Source organism: Hylaeus anthracinus, unplaced genomic scaffold (genome assembly GCF_026225885.1).
Source record: "Hylaeus anthracinus isolate JK02 unplaced genomic scaffold, UHH_iyHylAnth1.0_haploid 11981, whole genome shotgun sequence".
In the NCBI taxonomy this organism is placed as follows: Eukaryota; Metazoa; Arthropoda; class Insecta; order Hymenoptera; family Colletidae; genus Hylaeus; species Hylaeus anthracinus.
In genome coordinates, this window is record NW_026534329.1 from 4506316 (window position 1) to 4529007 (window position 22692).

At 38.8% G+C, this 22692-nt stretch overlaps 1 protein-coding gene across 1 annotated transcript in view; it reads left to right on the plus strand.

The window, feature by feature from the left end:
* LOC128885518 (uncharacterized) overlaps positions 1–22692 on the plus strand; it is a 224820-nt gene that overhangs the window by 6388 nt on the left and 195740 nt on the right. The window contains exon 2 of the mRNA XM_054139599.1: positions 333–1152. The gene's annotated coding sequence lies outside the window, so the exon portion shown is untranslated. The remainder of the gene's footprint in view (positions 1–332; positions 1153–22692) is intronic.

Below are 22692 nucleotides of genomic sequence, written 5' to 3' on the forward strand. Positions count from 1 at the left end.
CAGAGGTTACGTAGCCGTTAACTACTACCTACACGCAATTACACAGCTTACAGGGAACTGCACAACAGTTTTAAAGCTCCGTTGTCGGAACATCGTCGATCCCAGCGGCTAGGGTCGTTCTTGCTGATGCTCGCGCTTATCTCGCGGGAGCAGCTCCACGATCGCATTAAAAATTTTGTCGCGCTCGTTCGGGGCAGCGTATATAGCGGCAAAAAGGCAGAGCCAATCGTGCTAGAAAACAAGAGAATTTCGTTGAATATCGACCACCCCACGTGGTGTTCGCTTCTGCCAGCTTCCCGCGACGCGCATCAACGCGTGAAATCTCTTTCCAGCGAGGGCAGCGATCGTCGAGGGGAAGCTGAAGTGCTACTGGCAACGATTCTCGCGGCGTGGAAGATGAACAATTTTGGAAAAGTTCGCCAGCACGAAGAGCACAGACGAGCGAACGAGGATGTATCGATCAGGAGGGTGAGAAGTTGAATCAAACGCGTGGGAACAGGCCGACATATCGACTGCGAGGAAACGAAGATATCGGATGCAAAGTTCGTCTACGATAACGAACGTAAAATTATCGAGTTAACAATATATGGATGCTTATCGAAGGAGAAATAACTATATAATAAATCTATTAAAGAGGAAATAATATTTATTCGTGGAGCGATTTGAATCTATTTGTTTTATCTACTCGTTCGAAGTTTAAAGATTCTATGATAATTACGTGGTAAATAGTTGAATAAAGCGCCGAGAGGCCGCGTATATCGCCGTTTAAACGAGACACCGAAGCTGCGAATCTTCGACGAAGAGAAACGACCAAGAAAACGAATGCTGTCAATTATAATATTCTGAATCATCGGGTTACGATTTTCGCCTAGTTCAATTACTATTATTCTACTAACGGGTTTAAGCAGTTTCACTTCTGTAGCGGTTCTTTCAATCTACCTCTTGTCTAAGAAGGATACAAGCATAAGCTGACAACGAAGAAGTGACGCGTGGTGAAGAAAAGTGCGGGTAAACGGCCTACAAACGTATCCGTAGATATAGTTCGCGACGGGTCCTCGAGTTGGCCCCTCACAATGGTTGTACCTGGTTTAATCTGCTGTTAAGACTTCGCCGTTCAGAAACGGAAGCTCTCGCTTCTGCGCCGATTCGAAGGTAAGGCAGCGACGCACTGGTTACATCACTCTTTAAAGCGCGAGGCTGGATTGAAAATTTCGCGACTTCACATGCCAGAAGTGTAACAAGAATTTTGTTTTATAATGTTGATCGTGATTGCGTTGAAACAAATTCAAGGGTTTTTACGTGTAATCGTTTTGAAACGTTTTATTTAAATTTTCGAATCTATTACTTTTTCAATTTTGAGGTTTTTTTTTTCTCTGTGCCTAATAAGTAAAGTAGAACAATTTTGCTTGCCTTGAAATTAATTCAGAGATCTGTATTTATGATTTGTCATCTAAATCTAAAGTTAAAATATCGACTATATCTATTTAGAATCTTTAAAACGAGTTGTAATAAGGAACAGAGAAGGCAAAGAAAATTTGTATGAATGAAAAAAAAGATTGATCTACTTTTTATCCTTCACGCGTCAAGAACAAAATGTTTTCCCTAAACTGTTTATCGTGTTTCCATAAATCTATAACATCGAAACCATTTTGTACAGTTATTTGATACACGATTTTCGATTTCTCTCACTTTCGAAACAATAAGTGCACACTCGGCTGAAAAATTTTTTAGAGAACGCTCCAGTTGAAACATCGACGAAAAACTTGCCAGAGACTCTAATGACAGTTGACCTAACTTCGCAAAAAATAATCGTGCGTCTAGTGCTGCCTGTGTATGATAGGTTGCGAGATTTTCAGCCCACTCTCGTGCTAGTATTCAACCCAGCATGCTCGCTGGCACAGTTTTCATGGTGCAGGCCCATTAGGGTTCGAATCGAGCACTAAATATCCTCCGAGGATCCACGAGACTGTTTACGAGGGAACTTAACTTTTAGAGGGTTTCATGCTCGGAAAACGACGGTTTTATTTGTTTGATGCTCGACGATATCCGTGCTTATGTATATGAAAGTGCTTCTTTCTACATATGACATAGAAATATAAGTTTACCAAATGCACGAAACGTGACCGCAAAGAACACGAAGGAATACGAATCTAAGAAGTCTAAGAAGACTGTTTCCTTCATGGATACATTCGTACACGTGGAACTACATTTCTGAGTAGAATGAACAATTTAATTGTAACTTGAACTCTGACCTGAAACTATTAATTTATATGCCTAAATTAACTCTAAAAGTGTTTAGAAGTTTTAATCAGTTGTACTATGTGTATAAATTTTCAATGTAGGAAGAAATTTGTTTCTATTTTTACTTTTAGGTCATCTTGGTTAATATTAAATTACTGTAGGTATTTCATTTCAACTTTAATTAAAATTGGTTAAAAGTGACTACAGTTCTTTGCGAGTAGATACATAAATACATCCATGAAAAAGTGGACATTTCGTGGGACGGAATTTTCCTAAATGGTCCACCGCTTTAGAAATGACGACGGTAAAGATTTATCTGGTCCGAAATGCCCGAAGGGTTAGGAATGACTTCGAAATGGACGTATTGTTCAGTTTTTTTAGCGAATGACATAGCATGGCGTTCCTTATCTTTGCCGTGACCGTGTTTTTCTTCCACGATGTCGTCTAAGAATGAGAATGATGTGTTCCGAGGGTGGTCATTGTTTTAAGAACAATGCTCCCTCGCTATTCTCCTCGTTAAACATTGCAACAATGCCAGATTTTCAACCGCGGCTTCGTGAAATTTTTATTCCTCGCAATAAAACGACTTCGTCGTCGGTTGTTGGTTATACCTGTTAATTAACGTATTGTTGTTGCTTGAAATTAATGTAATCGAGTACTAGAAAATCTTACTAAAAATAATTTATTAATAGCAGTATAGCAATGTGAATTCGAAGGATAAATTTGAATATCCAATTCCTTTAATTGACGTCGCATTCTCTATAAAAGGAACCACTAAAAATAACGCGACCCATGTTTCGAAAGCTGTGGAACTCTAGGTCCCAGTTTACTGACACTTATGTACATGCTTATTTTCATGAGTATATCGAAAATTTGGACTATAAACTTTACAGCGCCCTATGTAAATATAGGCATAAACTGTACCAAACTTTACAAGTTGACAGAAACATCGAAGGTAACTAATAATTGTTCCTAAGTTTATCAACTTTGCTTAGGAATAATTTAAGACGTTTGCTGTCGGGAGTATTTTGGAACCGATCTACCATAGTCGCATTCGTTATTCACAAAACAAATGTTTGGAGCACTAAATTATTTTGTTAAAAGTTGATACAAAGATATTCACGGAGCATTTGTTATTCTGTGCCTAACTGTTTTCACGAGTTTGCGCGTGTTATAAATACTTGAGGCAAGAATAGAAATGTCTGTCACTCGTAACACGGAGTCTTAATATTCCTGCGATTAAAAATACTGTAGAGCCCCCATTTGCATGAAAGCTTTCACACGTTCCGCCGACCTAGTCTAATACATTTTCACTCGCAATATCCGACTTTTCTCATAATCTACAGCGTAACCGTACATATTCAACTCACTGTGCAAGTTGTTCAACCTTGTTGACGAAATTTATATCTAACAATTTTTGCTTCCTGAAAAGTTATAAAATTCTAAAAAATATTTATGCTTATAAAAATTCCTATCTTTCAATTTAATCGACTTGGATATTATTTCCAAATATGCTTAGTATTAGCGAGGACCAAGTATAACTCCTTACTCTTTATAACGAACGAAGCTCGTAACTTCCAGTAAATGTTCGAAAGTTCAACAAATTCGATTTCAGTTCGTGATCAGAATTCAGTTCACACAATTCTTCGTGTGGTCTGTCTTTCTCTCGTTGATCAAATTGTTCCGCGTCGATGCTTTCAATTAAGTTTCCAATCGTGTCGCCACAGCGCCAGGGAGAAAGAACCTTTTATCTTGTAAGGATTCCACCATCTTCCTCTCTGAAAGTCAACAAGAACGTTCTACGAGACAGCGAGCAGTAAAACATGCGGGATCATCTGGTTCGCTTAGTCCATCGTTTCAAGGGGAGATAACTGTTTCGGACGTTGCTGTGTCACTCTATGATTAAAATTTATAAGAACACGAGTAAAGTCGTCGCAAATTTTCGGGCGCGAATGGACGATGTCCATTAAGATTGTCGTCAATTTTTTCTACTTCATGGCTCAATATTTTGAATTATTCCAACGACGTATCCTGCTGGAAGAAGTGGCACCATTTTACTCGTGAGGAATATAGACAGTTTATATTAGCCCTTTTATTATAACGTTCGATTCGCGTAAGCTCTGAGGTATCTTAAATTTTTAACATAATATGATGTCCAACTCTCTCTGAGCTTTATTTCAAACCCTTTTTATAGGTAAGATTAAAGGCAGACCGTAACAAAATTAAAAGTAATGCTTCCACCAATGTTGATAATTTGATTAAAAACTTTGTACTTGAAAATTAAATATAAAATTGATATCCAACAGAAAACACCATAAACTCTGTCTATAATTGAGTTACTGTTAGAATTTTGAGAACTTATATAAAATTTTACGGGGCGCCAGCTCGAGACGATTTTCCGGATACGTCTTCGAAAAGAACGCAGACTATTGAATTGTCCAACGGTACAGCAGGCAACAGCATCGTTTTACGGTCCATATCGTGAGATTATAAAGGATCATAAAGTGTGGTACGTGCCGCGAACCCGCGACGTTACGAGCTTAGAAGTTACCCCGTTGAATCATTCGAACGACGGATGCGATCGTTGCTTGTAAACGTTAAACTTCGGGCTACTTGGCAGGGCCAGACACTTTCAACAATTTCCGGGGTCGCCTCGCGTGAGAACGAAACGCCTTTAGGAGTTTCGCCAGTAAGACACTTCGCTGTGAGAAACCGTCCGAACGTGCCAAGACACTTGTTGACGTAACAGACCTAGTGTATTTACCATCTGCTTCTTCATTGGGAGCAATACGAGAGCTACGTGTTAACCAATCAATTCCTGAAAACGCTCTAACCAATTTTTTTTTCAAATTTTTTTATTCATATCTGCTGAATTACATCTAAAACTAACTGTCTAGGTGGCACCAGTATTCAAAAAATACTTTTGTTACATCCCTTAGATGACGTTAGAGTGCTCTACAAACTCAAAATATGATTCAGAGAAAGTGCAAAGGAAATTAAAAAAACGACACCGACAGGATAATATTTTTAACTATATCTTCAACTCGATATTATTTTCTACAGCCTAAAATTAGTTTGACATATACACCATTCTTTTTATCCTACTGTATTGTGAACTAATAAATATTTTATTATTTCATAACGTTGTATTGTTTCCACGAAAGGCGAAAATCATTAATTCGACAATCAACACAAATTCTGTATAATTCCGTTTACCACAATTTTGGTGAAAATTCAAACTTTTTCGCAAAAACGCTGTTTCTTTTATACGGACGATTGTAAACCACTGAAATGTGAAACCGAATCAATTTTAACGACTAGTATTCATCAGCCACGCGTGATCGTAAAACTGACGCGAACAAAGGTGTTACCAAACGCGTTCGGGACGAGGATAAGTGGATCCTGAACCGTTTCGCGAGCTGGATAGTCGAACGGCAAACCACTCAATGAAAAATTAAAGGCTAGCTTTGAATCGCTGAACGCGATAATCGGGGATAATCGACGCAGTGGCGGCGATCCAATTTCTGTTTGCGCTACTTACTGCCAACTGAACCAATTCGACTTTGGATTATTAGCGACACTGAGGGAAATTAATTATCGTTAAAATTGGGGGGAAGTTGGTCGAGCAAGATAGACGATTGATTATTAATCTTGGTTTCTAGATAATTATGGGAAGTCTGTGAGTGTTTAGAATGTTTTTCACCTTTTAATTTGAATTATTACTATTAAAAAATATTTGTGTAAAAGGATGTTGAATAAAATATTGAAGTATTGAAGTGTTGAATGCAAGTAAAATCGTGTTAGAAGCGAAGAAAGGAACTAAAGAAATTGTATCGATTGTGAATACAATTCTGAAGTTATTTAATAAAGAATGGAACAAAATTCTGATAAAAATAGACGCAGGAAGCCAAGAGATATCTGGAGAATTCGTAATTGGGTTACGAATCAAATATTTAGGTTCTTTAATAAGAGATGCGACGATATCGCAGTAGTAGCAAAAACAAAGCCAAGAATATATCCAGCAAAATATACACAATGTAATTACATAAAAATTCCATCAAATCTCTGTAACCAACTTCCCTTTGAAATGTCAAGCTTTGACGTAAACAAGCTCTAACTCTGAAAAAAAATCAAATATTCCTTTTATCCTAGTTTTACCATGGCCAGTGATTTTATCAAATTATTTTAAAAATACACAGATACAGTTACTTGTAGCGTCTGTAAATTATTTGATCAACATACAGGTTGTTTCGTTCACAGCAGAATAGGTGAATATTTCACAAAGGGATGAAGCTATCAAAAGAATGTTTTTACAAAATTTACTTTGTTCTAAGGGACGTCTCTAAGAGATATAACAAACAAATTAATTTTCTTGATATGATAGAATTTGTAATTTAAGGCTTTGTAAACAAATCAATCTTATTATGGATCGCATAGAATATATTATTATAAGAATATTATGTACACTTTATAATTTGCTACTTCGTACCAAATACTTGTAAAAATATTTTTGTAATAACTTCATCCTCTCGTGAGATAATTAACCATTAATCGAAACAGCCTGTATGTGTGTGCTAATCGCAGCTGAAGATGTTGAAGGGAAACCCCAGCAAGTTCTCAGCTGCGGTAATTACAGCAGCTGAAATTGAGCCTTGCTATCGCCAGGTTCTTGATCATAATCATTGCTGCGTGATATTATACGAGCTCGATACCAAGCCAGTTAACAACTATGATCGTTAACCACAAGCTCTCGGTCTACAGGTGGGAAGAAAAGCTTCAGCGATAAAATTACGATTATGCGGCGTCATAATCGGCAAAGTGTGTTAAATATTCAGAGAGCAATCAAGGGGCGGCATTGATAGTTATAGTTGGCCAACAGTCATAACTGAATTACGAGAAGCTACGCTAGTGTTAGTAAACCCCGTTCGTGGTTGGACAATAAAGCTATTATTGTGCTGGCTTGGATGAGCTTGCCAGGATTAATGCAATATATTACATTGACTGTGCATAGGTACGTTTCCCATATGAAACAGTCATTCAAACGGCATTGCGAAGGATCAACGATTTTGTTCGTGATACGATTGTCGAATGTAGATAACAATGTTGAATGTAAATAACTCCAGGATTCAAATAATCCAAAGGGAATTAATGATGTGTATTGCCTTCAGAAATAAAGGAAACTTGATAGCTTGCAAATAATTAGTTTGGTTTTTATATAGATGATTAGTAAATGTTGCTTCTTCTTCGTAATTATTATATTATATTAATAATATTAATGTAGCAATCGCAAACAAATTTTTCAAAAGCGTAGAATTTTTCAACATTCCAAGCGACGTGGTATGTCCCCCGTTTGCTATTTCCAAGGAAATAAATACAGGAAATTCTCTCTCTCTCTCTCTTTCTCGCTGCAACATGTAATTTGAACCGCGCAAGAAAGTCCTTTACAGAGTTACCATCAGCATAAATTGCGGCTAAGCCTCAACAATGTGATAATTACCCAGGCGTACCGCTGACGAGCCAAAGAGAAGCTTAAAAGCGTCCCAAAGCTGCCCGAGTCGTTCCTTTGACAACAGTTCCAGCCAGCCAATGAGAGATTGATAGCTGCATTCCCGAGTGGGGCTGGCGCGTGTAATTGTTTCAAGAACATCAGCTGCGGTCCGACGATAAACGTCGGAGCAAAGCAAGCAGCGAACCTTCCAGGCATCGCAGGCATTGTCACGGGAATCGTCGATGGCGTTAACCAACTCACAATCACCTTTACCATTCAGGAAGTCGCCGAACCACAACCGCTCTTTTCCTCTTAACGCAGAACGATCCGCGGATGATTCAACGAATTTGCAATTCCGTCGTTCTTTAGAAGGTATCTTCGTTCCGTTTTATTCCCGTCGCTTCGTTTGCATCGCCGCTTTAAAATCCCTCGCGGGAGCCAATTTGCCTTTGGACTTTGCGGTCTCACGGGTTGAGACGTGACGACTCCGAAACGGAGTTTCCACATACAATGCTTACGGACGCCAGAAATCGTTCCATCTGGAAACATGTAAATTCGACTGTGACGCCACTGTGCAGGAGTTAATAAATCGAGGAGCAGATTCCTAGTAGTCGTGTAAAGAGAAGGCGCTATTAATTATTGCCCTAGATAAGTAAAGAGCAATGACGCAAGGATTAGTGATGTCAAATAGAGCACGTTTTTTGTTTTTTTTTATGGAAATGGGGAAAATTTTTAAAACACTTCCTCGTTATGGGTATTTAAGATTGCCTATAGAGTTATACTGTTGGGGAACCTCCAACCTCTTGCAGAATAGAAAAAGTGCCTCCAAACATTTCTTAATAATAGTATCAAGTTCTTTTTCGTCTTTTAATCCAAAATTTCGCTCTAGAGAAGTAACTAGTTGTTAGTAAAAATTTAAGACACTCGTAGATGAATACCTAGTGTCAATACGAATCGAAAAGTCCTTTTCCATTTTTCGATACGACTCTTCGTTACGGAGATATTCGCAGTTCAAGTTTCTATGAGCTTAAACGTATGGACCACGTGGAGAGCGCGAGCGCTGAACCCTGTGCTGCGTGACGCGAGCGCTGAACCCTGTAAGTCTCGTGACTGCGTGCGCGCGAGCGCATAGTCACGTGCGGGAGTCGCGCGCGCACCCAGAAGTAAACAAACCCCAGCTCCGAGCGGGCCGCGTCGACAGTCCCAAACATGATAAACTTCAATCGCCTACATCTCGCTAACGAATGATCGGATTGAAAAACGGTAAAGGACTTTTTGATTCCTATGCACATGAATAATTGATCTTAGGAGGTTTGAAATTTTTATTATTACTCTATATAGTAAAATTAAGGGGATATTGGGCATCGAGAGTTCCAATGATTACTTTAATCGTTTGTACATTGGTAACGAGTGATCAGATTGAAAAATGGTAGAGGACTTTTAGATTTCAACGAATTTTTTGAAATATTATATCCATCATTTAAATTTCTTTAATAGCCATGGGAGGTACGAATACTTATAAGACTGACTGTTTATCACGAGTAGTCATAACCATTCATTGACGTTGACTTATTCTAAACTTAACAATTGTTATTTTCGTTTCTAGTGCATTGTATTCCGTGATGAAAGTGTACATTCTCAGATTCCTGTTAGCGAAGTAAGGCTGTTGTTCAACTAGACCAAATTAAGCCCGATACCGTAACACGATTGTTCTCGGTGACAACAAAATCTAGATCCGGTGTTTTATAAAGCCACACAGCGCTGAGTTGTTTGATAGCAACTCGTTTCCATCGGCAACTAAAGCGGTTTAACCGATCCCATGCGACACGCGAAGCGCACACACCGGTTCGCCTTCATTCGCTCCATTATTTACTTATTCGCGGAGGCGGGCTCAACTCCACTTCGAGCACTCTCTTGTCTCTGACCCAGCACTTTAAATATTTGCAATCGATGGCGGCAGTTCTAAAGTCGTTGACTCCATTCCGCTTCTTCTTTCTCCGCTTTTCTTTCTCCGATTTCCGAAGGTTCGTTTCTTCTCGTTATTTTTCTGCTGTACTATCGACTGGATCGCTATCTCAGATCCTAAGGCTCTTCATTGTTCCCCGATTCCTCATTTCGTCGACTTTTTTTATTAACTTTGTTCTTTGGTTTGTCGAGAAACGTGCCGCAATTCCGACAGAGTGTGCTCTTTCTAGCTTTGTATCTGGAAAGGTTTATAAGTAGGATGGAAATTTTGGTACTTGATCTTTATCTTGATTAATCGAGGTCTTTGTTTTTAAGAAAAATTATTTGTTTACTTTGGTAACCTTAAAAAGAAAACAAACTGTAGCACAGGCAATAAAGGGGTAGCAACATTCATTAAAATGGTAAATTATAGCTTGAAATTGTGAATCGTAATGAATATATCTGTTCAATCCAATCAACATCATGAATAAATTACAATGCATTCTGCGTTTCCATTCGAATCAAACTTTGCCCATTTCTGTACCTACTGACTCGATAAATTTGTTTTTGTTAATGATCATATTCGATAACTTCTTTCATTTGTTGAGAGATTTATCCCAAGTTTCTTTTTCCAACGTTAAATTCAGACGACATGGAACGAAAGATAAGAATGAAGATGAGTGAATAAATATGAAGATGAATTCTTTAAAAATGTGAAATTTTCACCGAGCTTCTCGCGAAGTGACTAGACTGTCCGCCTTTCGACGACTCTTGAAACTTGTCTTCAATTCGCCTCCGCAACTAGGTCACTTGTTTTTGCTGTAGTCCGTTAATCCATTGATCGTAATTTTTTTTCCCTCCTGGAAAAAGTGTGGCCATGCAGAATTAAACCTGTTTAAGCTATTCAATTATTTACTTCGCAATGTGTCTTTTCGGCTGTGGCCAAATAAAAAGAACGTAGCTTGTGCTGGTTAAGCAATTCACTCTGTACAGAGGAAGTAACTTTAAAGCTTTTAGTAACTTCAATTTCTATAGAAATCTCAGTTTAGTTTCTTTACATGATGAATATTTTTATTCCATTTACTACAAATTTAATATACTTTATTTTCTATTCGAAAGAAACGTAACGCCTAATGTGATGTAATAATTCCATTGTGATTTATAAATTTGTACCTATCGCATGACCCATATTTGTGCACTTTTCTTCCGCGAAAGTTCATATAATAATTATCGAAAATATATCGAAATAACTGACGGGATAACTTCTTAAAAACTTTTCCTGAAATGTTCGTTTTTATTTTATACTTTCGATCGTATTTATTCGTGCTTAAGGAGAAATTCGTGCAGCGAAAGGTTAAAATGTCTGGGTATCGTTTTATAAACTGAGCGACTGAAAAAGTTTCGCTTAACGTTCCACTTATCTTTCATCTGCCTCAGAGAAGAAATCCTTCAGAGCGCTACGTAATTGTGCCACGGGAAAACGCTTTCGTTGCGAGGTAATCTCACACGAATCGTCTACAGGGTGTACCATTTAAATGAAGACGCCGAAATATCACGGTTGCTTACGAATATATATAACGAAATTCCGCGGGAAAATATTTAATTACATTCCATAATGAATAGCATTTTCTCCAAGGTTATTTTTCAAGGGTATTTGTATAAATACATAGAGATTTTTATTTTTTTTAAATCTCACATTCTTTGACAACTAGCAGAAGGAGAAATTGCACAATCTATATTAGGTTGTTCCAACAAATTCTTTCGTTTCATTCCAAAGAGAATTGACGTCTCCCATTTAATTGTTTTTCCTGATTTTCCATTTCCTTCAACGCAATTGATGCGAATATAGATAGAATGTTTTTACTGTCCTGATATCGTGAATGTTTGATGGTACACTATATTCGCTAAATTACTCTATTCATGAAAATGTAATGGCGTAAGATATTGCGAGTTGGCCAGCCACTCTACAGTTCTCTGCGATCCAGCGTCGGATAAAACAGATATCCAATAATGCTCCAGTAATTCCAGTGAAATGTTCCGAACATTCTGTTCTATTGAAACCACATGAATTCTACTATAATATCCAGTGGAACATCGTCAAAAAATTTCCATTTAATTTACCAGAGTAACGTGACACATTTTTCTTCCGAAAATATCCTTTTAATGAAACAGTGCTATCAATTATTCGTTACAAATGATAAGGCCTATACATTTATAGACGAGGGAGTGCTTATCATAAATGAAAATATTTCGATACTTTTTACAAGTAACGTTTTCCTACAAAATTACTATCAATTAGCTGAATTCAAATATGACAGAATTTAAATTGGACAGAAGTTATAAATGATCCATGAAGTTGAACACGAAGCCATCCTAGGTTTAATAACAAAGAACTAGGTACTTTACGTGCATTTGCTCTGAACAGTTTTTTCGTGTGTCAGAAAATAACAGAGTTATTCGAGTGTTTTTTCATTCGAATGGTGCCACCGTGTGTGTTCAGGCCTCTGACAGCTCAAGTCGAGAGAGGTTGAACCGCGATGAGAATCGTGACCCTATTCAAGATGGATATAGTCCCAAGTAATTCCAACGACACTGAAATTTATGCGCCCAGCTCGTGTCACCTGGAAAGATGCATCGTGAAATTCGCGCGGTGCAACGTTGTGTTCGAGGCAAAGTAAATCTAGATTAAACGGGACAATATTGAACATCGGTGTCTATATAATAAGTATCAAGGAGACAAAGGAGCCTACTTTTGAGTGTCTCGGATGTTCAGAGCTTACTGATCCGATAAAGCCCCGTGTTTGCTCGCTGGCTTGCTCGAATTTCTGCAGGTCGCTTCTTTGAAAACACAGATAAATATAGATAATAAATCCATGATAAACGAGTCTAAACGTTTTCAACAGATCCAGGTCAATGTTTAAAAACGTCCAAATTATTTTGTCTGGTGGAAAGCTGCGGAATCAAACGAGCATAAATATAGACTAGATAATTCACTTAGAAAATTCAAGAACCATTACAAATAGCAGAAAGCAGTTTACATGCTTGATTTGAAGAAATTTTAAAATAAAATCTACTTTTTATTGATACTTGAAAAATATATAAAATTGATTTTTCATGCCCTCGGAGATTGGTTATTGAACACACAGAGGGATACTGTGCAAAGTTCATTCATTGTTTGTTTATGGACTGAAAAAGAATAATCATGTCGTTAAAATGAGAAATGATACCCTTCGCCTCTAGTGATCTTTGAAACCGACGTTGATGGATCGTCGTATTTTCAGATCATCCTGAAATAATGTAGAAAGAAAGTACTCGATAAGCTTTTTGTAAACCATTCAATAAATTCCGAATATATAGAAAAACCAGCTAAATTAGATAAATTCTTTCGTTATCATAAAATTACGTGATACACCTCCGCAAAGTTTTTAAAGCGTACACTCTCGCATATCAACAACAAAGAGCTAACTCGCTCAAATAAAATTATAATTAAAGACAGTCGCATCACAGCATCACAATTGGCCTACATAAAGCTAACTCGAATCTGCCTGATATCATAAGCAAAACTCTCGCCATATCTCTCGTGCGTTATTACTTTTATAACGGTTAAGAAATACGATCCTCCTCGGTCAGAACAGCTCCATATTACAAATATACGGCAGCGCGGTGTCTCGTATCGGACACTGCACCATTTCCTTTCGTTTACCGGAGTTCGTCGGTGACACTTTATCCGTTTTCGCGCGATATACAGCGAACCAAAGGACACGAGAAAACTCGTGTTATCCTATGCGAGACATTCGCTTGAATATTTCATTGTTGTCGTTCTGACGCGGCCAGAAATAGTGGAAGCTAAATCGCCTCGAATCATTCGCGTACCAAAGCGAGGCCAATATTCGTCGTTTCCTGTGGATCAAAATAAACACTAACACGACCGCGTGATAACGGTTCCGTGACCGATAGAACGATGAAGACACTTTTCGCGTGCTCGGTGTTTCGCGGTTTCTCCCCCTCGTCAGCTCGAGCCTCGAGATTCGAGATCTCGTTATCTGTTGCTCGAAACCTACGCAAGTACGCGGTATGAACACTACCGGCACAATCCTCGTTTTCCGTGATTGCGACTATTGAGTGAACGTTCTCAGCTGGCTGTAATCGCCACCAACGTCTGCAAACCTGGATCTCTGGTTGTTCGATCCTGGCAATTTGCATCCAGGCGGCGATGGGGTTTCTGTTTCAAGCAGGAAGGAGTCGGATGGTATCTTCCGCGGTCGAATTTCAAATTGACTCTTTAGCGTCGGCTATTTTAGTATTATTATTATGCAAATCTTTCGCATCGTATGAGCCATTCATTGCACGAATCGATTTACTAACGTAAAACAAGAAGTTTAGAAATGCGATCAAAATGACCTCTGAAATTAATTATATATTATTCAATGACCACAACAATTTTTGTCGTTGAGTTATTATAAACGTAAAAAGTTATAGACTATGTGCTTTGACATTTAAATTTAAGATTTTTCAAAAAGCGGAGTTGATCGTATGTATGACTATCGTACAATTGTTTATATTTATCACCTTTCCTGATTTTAATATAATTTTAGGTGAACTTGAATAAATGTAGGAGTTTCTTCCCATCCCATCGAAGTATAATAACAAAGCCTTAAGTTTTTCGAACGCAATAACTGCTTCAACATTCTATCATAAAATAACAACACTCTTAGTGCAATAATGGACCATATCTAATCCTTCTCTTTTACCTAAAACAATTACTCAAAGTTTCCTACACAGTTCAACCCTTCTGAAGCACCTTTTCAACCCCCTCTGTACTTTCAACACCCTCCGTACCCACAATCCGCACGACACACGGTTTTCATAAAAGCGTCCAAGCCCACGTAACGAATAGACAGTCTAAGAAACTCGAGATTAAAGGAGAAGAATGATTCGCGCCATCTTCTTGCGCGGCCGCCGCACAACGTCGGCAATCCCGACGGTTCTCGGTCGAATATCACCGCGAACCTCGAAATACAATGCGTCGCCGTCAGTTTTGTCGTTATTAAGCGACCATGAATCTCCCCGCGAGTCATTCGACAAAAGGGCTCGGATCTATCCGGCAGCGTCCTTTTCCGTCGTGATTTTTACAGGCTTTATCCGCCCATCGATCCCACTCCAACCACTCACGCATTCTCTCGCTGTGTTTTCCTGTTGTTTTCCCTCCAGACAATAGCGTACCGGGGTATTCCAGGAGATCAAAGAGACTGGCCACATGGTGCACGGAGCAAGTGTGTTCGCGAACGCGCGGGCCTCCGCAGATTGCATTGTCGTTCTCTCTTTTTTCATCCCTTTGCTACCCTTCGCTGTTTCAGCGCTCTCTTTATGCCTATCGCTCATCCCCTCCGCTCCTCCACCCACCTCGTACACCCGTCCCGAAGCTTCTGGTTACCTTTCCCTCCTCTTTCACCGGTGTCTCGTTTCGCCGTCGCGCACTTTCTAGCCAACGATCGTCCCGATTCCTTCCACGTCGTCAATTGCGTTTCACGAGCACGCGTTCAGCGTTACCCTCGAACGATTACATCTGAAACGAAGGCAAACGACGGCCCATTGTAGCTCGTTCCGCGAAACGAGAGAGTAGCAGTAAGAGGGAAACTACGTACGCAGCGGTGTTCCGATGGTAGCCATTGTTATAGGCAGACTGATCTCGCGGAAGAAGTAAATAGGTTGAGGTAGCGCACGATGCATGGGGAAGCTTGGAATCGACGGAAGAATTGTTAGGCGATTCGGGACGGAGAAAATGTTTAGTGCCCGCTGTTAACCTGGGACACTGGCACCGGGCTGGATCGATACAATGTTAGAGGGGACCGTTTTCGAGATTGAAAATCTTTTTATTTTCGAACAGCCAAAAATTCATGTCTTGTTTTATGGTGAAAAATGCTGAGACACGATGAAATCGGTGGGTAGTTACAAAATAAGCTTCGAAAATATTAACAACTGTCACTTGATTTTCAATCAAGTATTTTGCGTCATGACGAGTATACTCGTCGCGTGCAGAATTTAGTTACCATTGGTTATTTAAGAATATGTTTCACATATTAATTTGAGTAGCATAAGTGGCATGAATCTTTGAGACTACTACTTGACCAACTTTTGAACTTTGATACGCTTATTTGTGTACATGTATGTACAAGAATTCTATAATTATAAATGTACAGTTCAAACAATACCATGCGGGTTGTTCAATCTCAAATAACGTTCTGATGAGGGCGCAAAACCAAGGCGAAATGATGAAATAAAAATTGTTCGCAAATCCTCGGGAAATTTCAATCATAAAATAATTAATGCTAAAAATATTAATGGAATCGCTACAAATATACAAATATACTAATCGTGAGTTACATTTAATTTCCTTCACGCAACAATACACCGATTTTTCTATAATTCGGAACGATATTGCTAAATATCGGAGCTAGTTGTAAAACATAAATGTTTGACTTTGGATAGAGAATGGAGAAAATGATTTACTTCGCAGTAATGGAAAGGAATTCTGACAGGATGTACTACTGTACTTCGCTTTAAGCTTCCGATATGGGAAGTCCGATGGAATCGAAAATCGTAAAGTTACAATAGCACGGTGACTACGTGGTTCCGTTTATCGACAAAATGTTGAATGTGAAACTTCAAAGAGTGCTTCTCGCCTCATCCTTTCTTGTAGGTAGTCACTTTAGGGATGTCGATGAGACAAGAAAAGGGAGAGGATATCCTTTTATTTGTAAAAGGCAAAAATCTTCTTTGTATCTTGGAAGTAATCCTGCAGAAAGGATCTTGTGCATTGTGTTACTTTTGTTACACTTTTGTCAGTTTTTTATTTAGCGTTTCTTTGTAGTAATATCTCTTTTCCTTGGCTACGATGTTAGAACACTTCTTGATCGTATAAATATAAAAATAAAAATAAATAAATTATCGTTTCTTTATCTTTCTTATGAATTTTTTATATCACAGAATTATGTCACTATTATATGCCATCGCTTTTTTCCAAAATAAATTCCACTTACAAATAAAAATAGGTCAATCCGTCGCTATAGACACAAACATCGATTTTTCACATATTAGAAACAGCTGGACAAATACATGACACTGCATTCGTTATTCCACGTGTTTTGCATAGGAACGATTGATGCATTTGCACGAACCGAATTAAACTAGATTAAATTCATTTTCAAGCTTTTTTCGCAGCTGTGGATTTTCGACATTCCTGCGTGAAACGTGGCGGAAATATCTGCGCATTCCGAAACCTTCGTCGCATTCCCGTCAACGAAAAACACGTCACGAAATGTACCCTGTTTTCTCTGTTTATTGGGAAAAAATTCTCTTTTTATTTAAATTTCACTGTCGAGCGATATTCGGTTCTGCGATATTCGGGTCTGCGATATCTCGTCGGCCAGACTGATTTTACCGACGATATCGTCAACGTCGTCTGGGTCAGTGTTTCTCAACCTTTCTTCTCCCGAATTGTAAAATAAAAATTTTAAATTTTATTTTGGGAAGGTATGAGCGTATAATTTTGGAACTATTAATAGTATTAGTCTCGGATTGTATAATAATTTGATAAAAGCAAACCACTACGTATCTTCCTGCAATTATATTATTACTTTGATAATATTTGTCGTTGCCTATTCAAAAGTTCTGATTGTCCCCATTTAAAATCGCAATAAAATTCACGAAAACTTCCATCCAACCTTCCTCAAAATCCACGGTCTGTATTGATCGAGAAGCACAAGCAAAACGCCCACAGAAAAAAGACACGGAGATTGAGCTAGTTGAGAGAAGAAATGAATACATATTCCACCAGTTCGGATTTTACGTTTCTCATATTTCTCTTATAACGACGAAGTATCTACCTTTCTTCTTTAATAATGACATTAAAAGAAAATGAAGAATACGGTATTGCCTGAAGGGTTTATGCCTCCCATTGCGAATCCCTGGTTGGATGGTACGAAGGATCGGCTCCGCGTCACAGCGAAACGCACTGAACTCTACACGGTCCCAGCCGTCGAAAGCTTTTATATGGGGATTCCGCTCGCGCGATTTTTGCATAAAAGAAAGTCACGACGAAGGAGGTCTCGTGACGCTGATTCATGAAGTCGACACTGGTATTAAACGAAGATTAATCTCCGCTGAACGTGGTGCAGATTGGAGGGGGGAGGGCGAAGAAAACGCGGAGCAAAGGAGAAATGTAGATAATCCATTATCAGGGGTACTATCTGAAGTCTGGACCGTTGGAATCCGAATTCAACCCTCTCTTCGACCCTTTTAATCCCTGCCTTTTCTTCCGCGATTTCTTTCCTTGCTTGTAACTCTTGTAATTGTCGAGCGATTTTGTTGTATCTTCGCAAGAAAAATTTGTACTCGGTTATTTATGGATTCTTGGATTGATTAACCCTTAGAAGCCTGATTTTCTAAATTAAATTAAAATAAATATCAATGTATTTATTATTTGAATAATTTTGACGACTGACGTTTATTTTCTTAACTTTCGTTCGAAAGAACATCGTGCAATGGTGACATACATACAGACGAATATTTTTAAAGTCCGGTATCAAATTTGAAACTTAGGGCATTTGATAATTAATATTCGATATACGAAAGTAAAAATCAAAAATAAAATAAAAGTATGTGTGACAATCCCAAAATGAGAGAGCAAGTTCAGTAATTATCGTTCTAAATAATAATGCTTGCACCGACCAGCAGCTTACCAATACGAAATGTTTACGAAACAGCACGGTTCGTACAGTTTGACGTTAAAACCACGGGGAACATGGCATCGGAGACCAGTAAGTAGCCAGGCTTCAAAGGCAGGATAAAATCGTAACAGGACAGATGGAATCCTTTCCCCGTAAGAGGCTCTCCGCTTGTAAAATTACCCACGGAAATATAATCTACGGGACCACAAATTGCATTAGCATCGTTTCCGATCGGATTTCCGCGCGCATAACGAGACAGCTGTCTCGGCGGATCCCGGAAATGAAATCCAATCGTGACCGTCCCACCGGTCGCTCCTCCAATCGCACGTTTTCCTTGTTTTCCGGAAACGCCAGATGCGTCGGACGCGTCGCGATAATAAGATTTCCATTCGCAGGGCCGTTCCGACGCCGATCACGCTGCTTCTCGCGTGCAAACGTCGACCAATTCTCAGAAATCGTGCGAAACCTCGATCACGTCGTTCGATCTTGGACGGTAGCTGAATTCTTCTAAATTACTAGTCGTTTCCATAAATGTATTTATTAGGTCACGTGCTAATATGTCGACATTTTACGAAATAATTTTAGTTTCTCCACAAAATGACGTATATGACTCGTACTTTTCATGTTCGACTCGAATTCCTTACCGCGTGTCCCACACGTTGTTATAAGCGAAAGGGTTAATTAAATAATATCTCTGATAACCAATAACAATATAGATAACTGTTGGCAGTACCATCAACCTAAAATATCAACGTAAATGCCTTGTATGTTGTCTGCAGAAACAAAATTCGGCCCATGGAGTGTTAATTATTATCTACATTAATACTATACAATAATAAAACTAAAGAAAATAAAATTTCACCGCTGCAAATTTCAATAACCGCGATAGAAAAAATTTCAATATTGTAAAACTGGTACCAATAAATCCCCAAAATAAGAATTTAATACCGTACAGAAGAACTGTTAAAAATTGACCCTTTTATCGATAGAACCACTATCGAGGTAAAATTTTGAAACCATCGACCATAGCCCCAGCGGTGCCATATTTCTACACACCGTTTTACCAACATTCCTATAATTTATCGCGAGCCTTATCGGAAAACGAACGACCAGAGCGGAGCTGTCGCTGTGGAGCTGCGCCATGCGTCCAAGACACAGTATCCTGTTGATATCGGACACTTTGTAGCCGAAGCTTTGCGCGGTGTGCCGTGTCGGAAGATGGATTAAACGCGCACCGTGGAACCACCGAGATCACCGTGTGTAGACGGGACAGCTTCGCGATCCTCCGTCCACGCTCGTCGCGATATTTCTGGCGCACGAACGACTGCGGATAATGGCGCGTGAATAATTGAGGTCGGAGATGGATTCGAGCATCGAATACCGGAGGTCGTTCGGGAGGATGTTATTTTAACGGAGCATCGAGCTCGAGGGGAACATGTCGTAATGTCTCTATTGGACAGTTCTGTCGCAAATCGTAACGTCGATCATCGTTCATTTTACGCCGAAATAGGTCGCATGTATAGAACAATGCAGAGCGCGGTGTTCTGCTCACCGAGCAAACAAAATTCTAGAGCTCTCGTGTGGATTTTACGAGATTGGTCGCTAGACTTTCGGAGAGGAAGTTCCTTAACGTACTCTAAATTATCTGTTTCTTTAGTGTTTGAGTATTCCCGTTTGTACGGAGGGATATTTCATTTCCCTGTTGGATTTAACTTGGTTGTTTGGTAAGACCTGTCCAGGAAATATTGCTTCATATAGGTGAGGTTGTTTGTGTAGTCTTCGAAATAAAGAATTGAGAAGAAATTTTATTGGGTAAATTAATATCGATTATCGTAACTAATAATGCTTGCACCGACTACCTGCATTTTGTTATCATTGTTGTGTTTTGTGCTGGATCCATTTCTAATCTTCAGTAAAGTTTATCTAAAATACTTTAGATGTGAATGATTGTATAGGCTTCGAGATGAGGATTCGAGAAAATGTTTTGATTTCGTTGTACGGCTTTATTCCGCACATTCAAAAGTGAAAAGAAAATATAAGTAAGTAAACGAAACGTTGCTTGTAAACGACTTGCTTCTTTTAGCAGTATTAGTCGGGACCTTTTAATGCGGCTATAACCCTAGACGATAGTTTAATAGTCTGTCTTGAGCCCTGCCGATCACATTTCCCCGTTTTCACGCTCAAGCCGTCACCGCAAGGTTCTTATTGAACTTGTTGAACTCCGACAATGCGTCACCTGAAAGCAAAGTGTTAATGTGATCCTAACTATGTCTTATAGACTTACCTAGACTATAATATCTGATATTACCTCTACCAAACTTCATTCCGCTATAACATTCTTTCAGATCGTTGATGCATTCCATGGTGATTCAACATTTGTATAAATCATTACAGAAAATAATTAAAGTAATTGCTGTTTGTTCCGAGAAATCAGTACGAATAGCCTATTTTATTTTAAACCGTCCGTGTAATAATGAAAATAAAATAATTTGATGAAAATTCATTTTCGATATACAGTCAGTCCCATAGGTATTCGTACTCTCTATATTTATTGAAGAAATTTGTCTAATTTAAACGAATGCTTCATATTTCCAAATAAATTTGTAATTGTAAATACATACATATGGGAAACATGAATCCTATCATTTAAATTAGACAAATTTCTTCAATAGATATAAAGGGTACGAATACTTATGGGACTGACTGTATAACATCCATTACTTAAAATACATGGTGTCTGAAACACGTGTTCTCTAAATTTTCCCCACCTCTGACAATTTATTACTTTCAGAGAGCAATTCATATTCTTTATTGTGATTTGTACTTTAAATGGCTCTTCAGTCTCTATCACCTGAGACCTTCTCTAGGTTTTCAGAAAAAAAATCTAATTTCAAAAAACCGGAAAAAATGGGTTGTACGTAACACGATCGTAAAAACTATTCCCATTTCGCCCCGCCCATCCAATTACTGGCGTCGAAAGGAAAAGAAAGAACTCGCTCGATAAGCGACCTAAGATCGTTCGCAACCTTGAAAGCTTCGATCTTGCGCGAACGCTCGACGACAGATGACGAGTTATCGATCCTTACCTCAATATTACTATCTTTGCGTGTCACCGACACCTCGAACCGACGTCGACGCTAGCGTTTTTCCCGCCACGTCGTCTGTCGACGGCGAAAGATGCATTGGAATACGCCTGTATTTCTCCCACCAACAGCAGTTTTGATTTAACACCCACTCGCCTCGCATCCTACTCATTCATTCCGTATTCTGTTTTCGTATTGTGTACCACGCCTATACCACGTTGTCTTGTTGATCAAATCCTTGTGTTATTAATTCCGTGAGTTGTGCTTCGACCCCTCGATAGAACTTACAGGATATATGACGGTGTCGTTGCGTAGCTCAACGTATTTTTTTAATCATTCAGACTATTTTTTGAAGAATAAATTCCTTTAGATTGATGGAAGTACGAAAGCATTACGGGATTTATAAATTCTCGAAGTAATAATTTCTTTAAATCTGGATTACTGAAATTATTAGTTGATAACGATGCGTAGAATTACGTGAAAATTATTTTGATTCGATACACAATGTTTTAAGAATACTGTGTACAGTTGAACTTCATTTTTATTTTCAATTTGTTCAGAACGATGGAAGTATGAAAGCATTTCGAGGATTTATAAATTCTCGAAGTAATAATTTCTTTAAATTCGGTGTCCCTTTAAATTTGGTATATAAACTACATTTCTTATGGATGAACCTGATATTAGAAATAGAATTCGAAGTAAACTTTCGCTACCGGGTGAAGCAGACAACACTGATTACTTAAACAGAGGTGTACTATTCGGTAATAGTAGCTTACGTTCAACGATCATCCGAGCTCACTGTTCAGAAAATTGTGCAGCCTGTCGAGAAGATTACGTATGACCGTAATCTTCCTAGGGCGATGATCTATAACGCGCGAGGGAGAACCTTCACGAAACCCAGCTACCTGGCGCCGTTTCGCCCCCTTCGGCCTCTGCGCCTTCCATCACCCCTTCTGCGATAAATCGTGTGTACACCGCTGGTATCTGATGCGAAATTTCCCCGTTTTCTGCGTGGAGAGAAGAAAAAAAACCGCCCGAAGGTATTTCTACTCCCTAAAGGCTGCTGACGGTTTCCCATTAACTCGGGGAAGACTAACAATAGTTGGCTTAAAAAATAGTTTATTTTCGAATACTCGACACTCGAATTAACATGTAAAATAATTATTGGAAGTCATCGTAGCAGGCTACACGAGGTGTACGTAGAAAT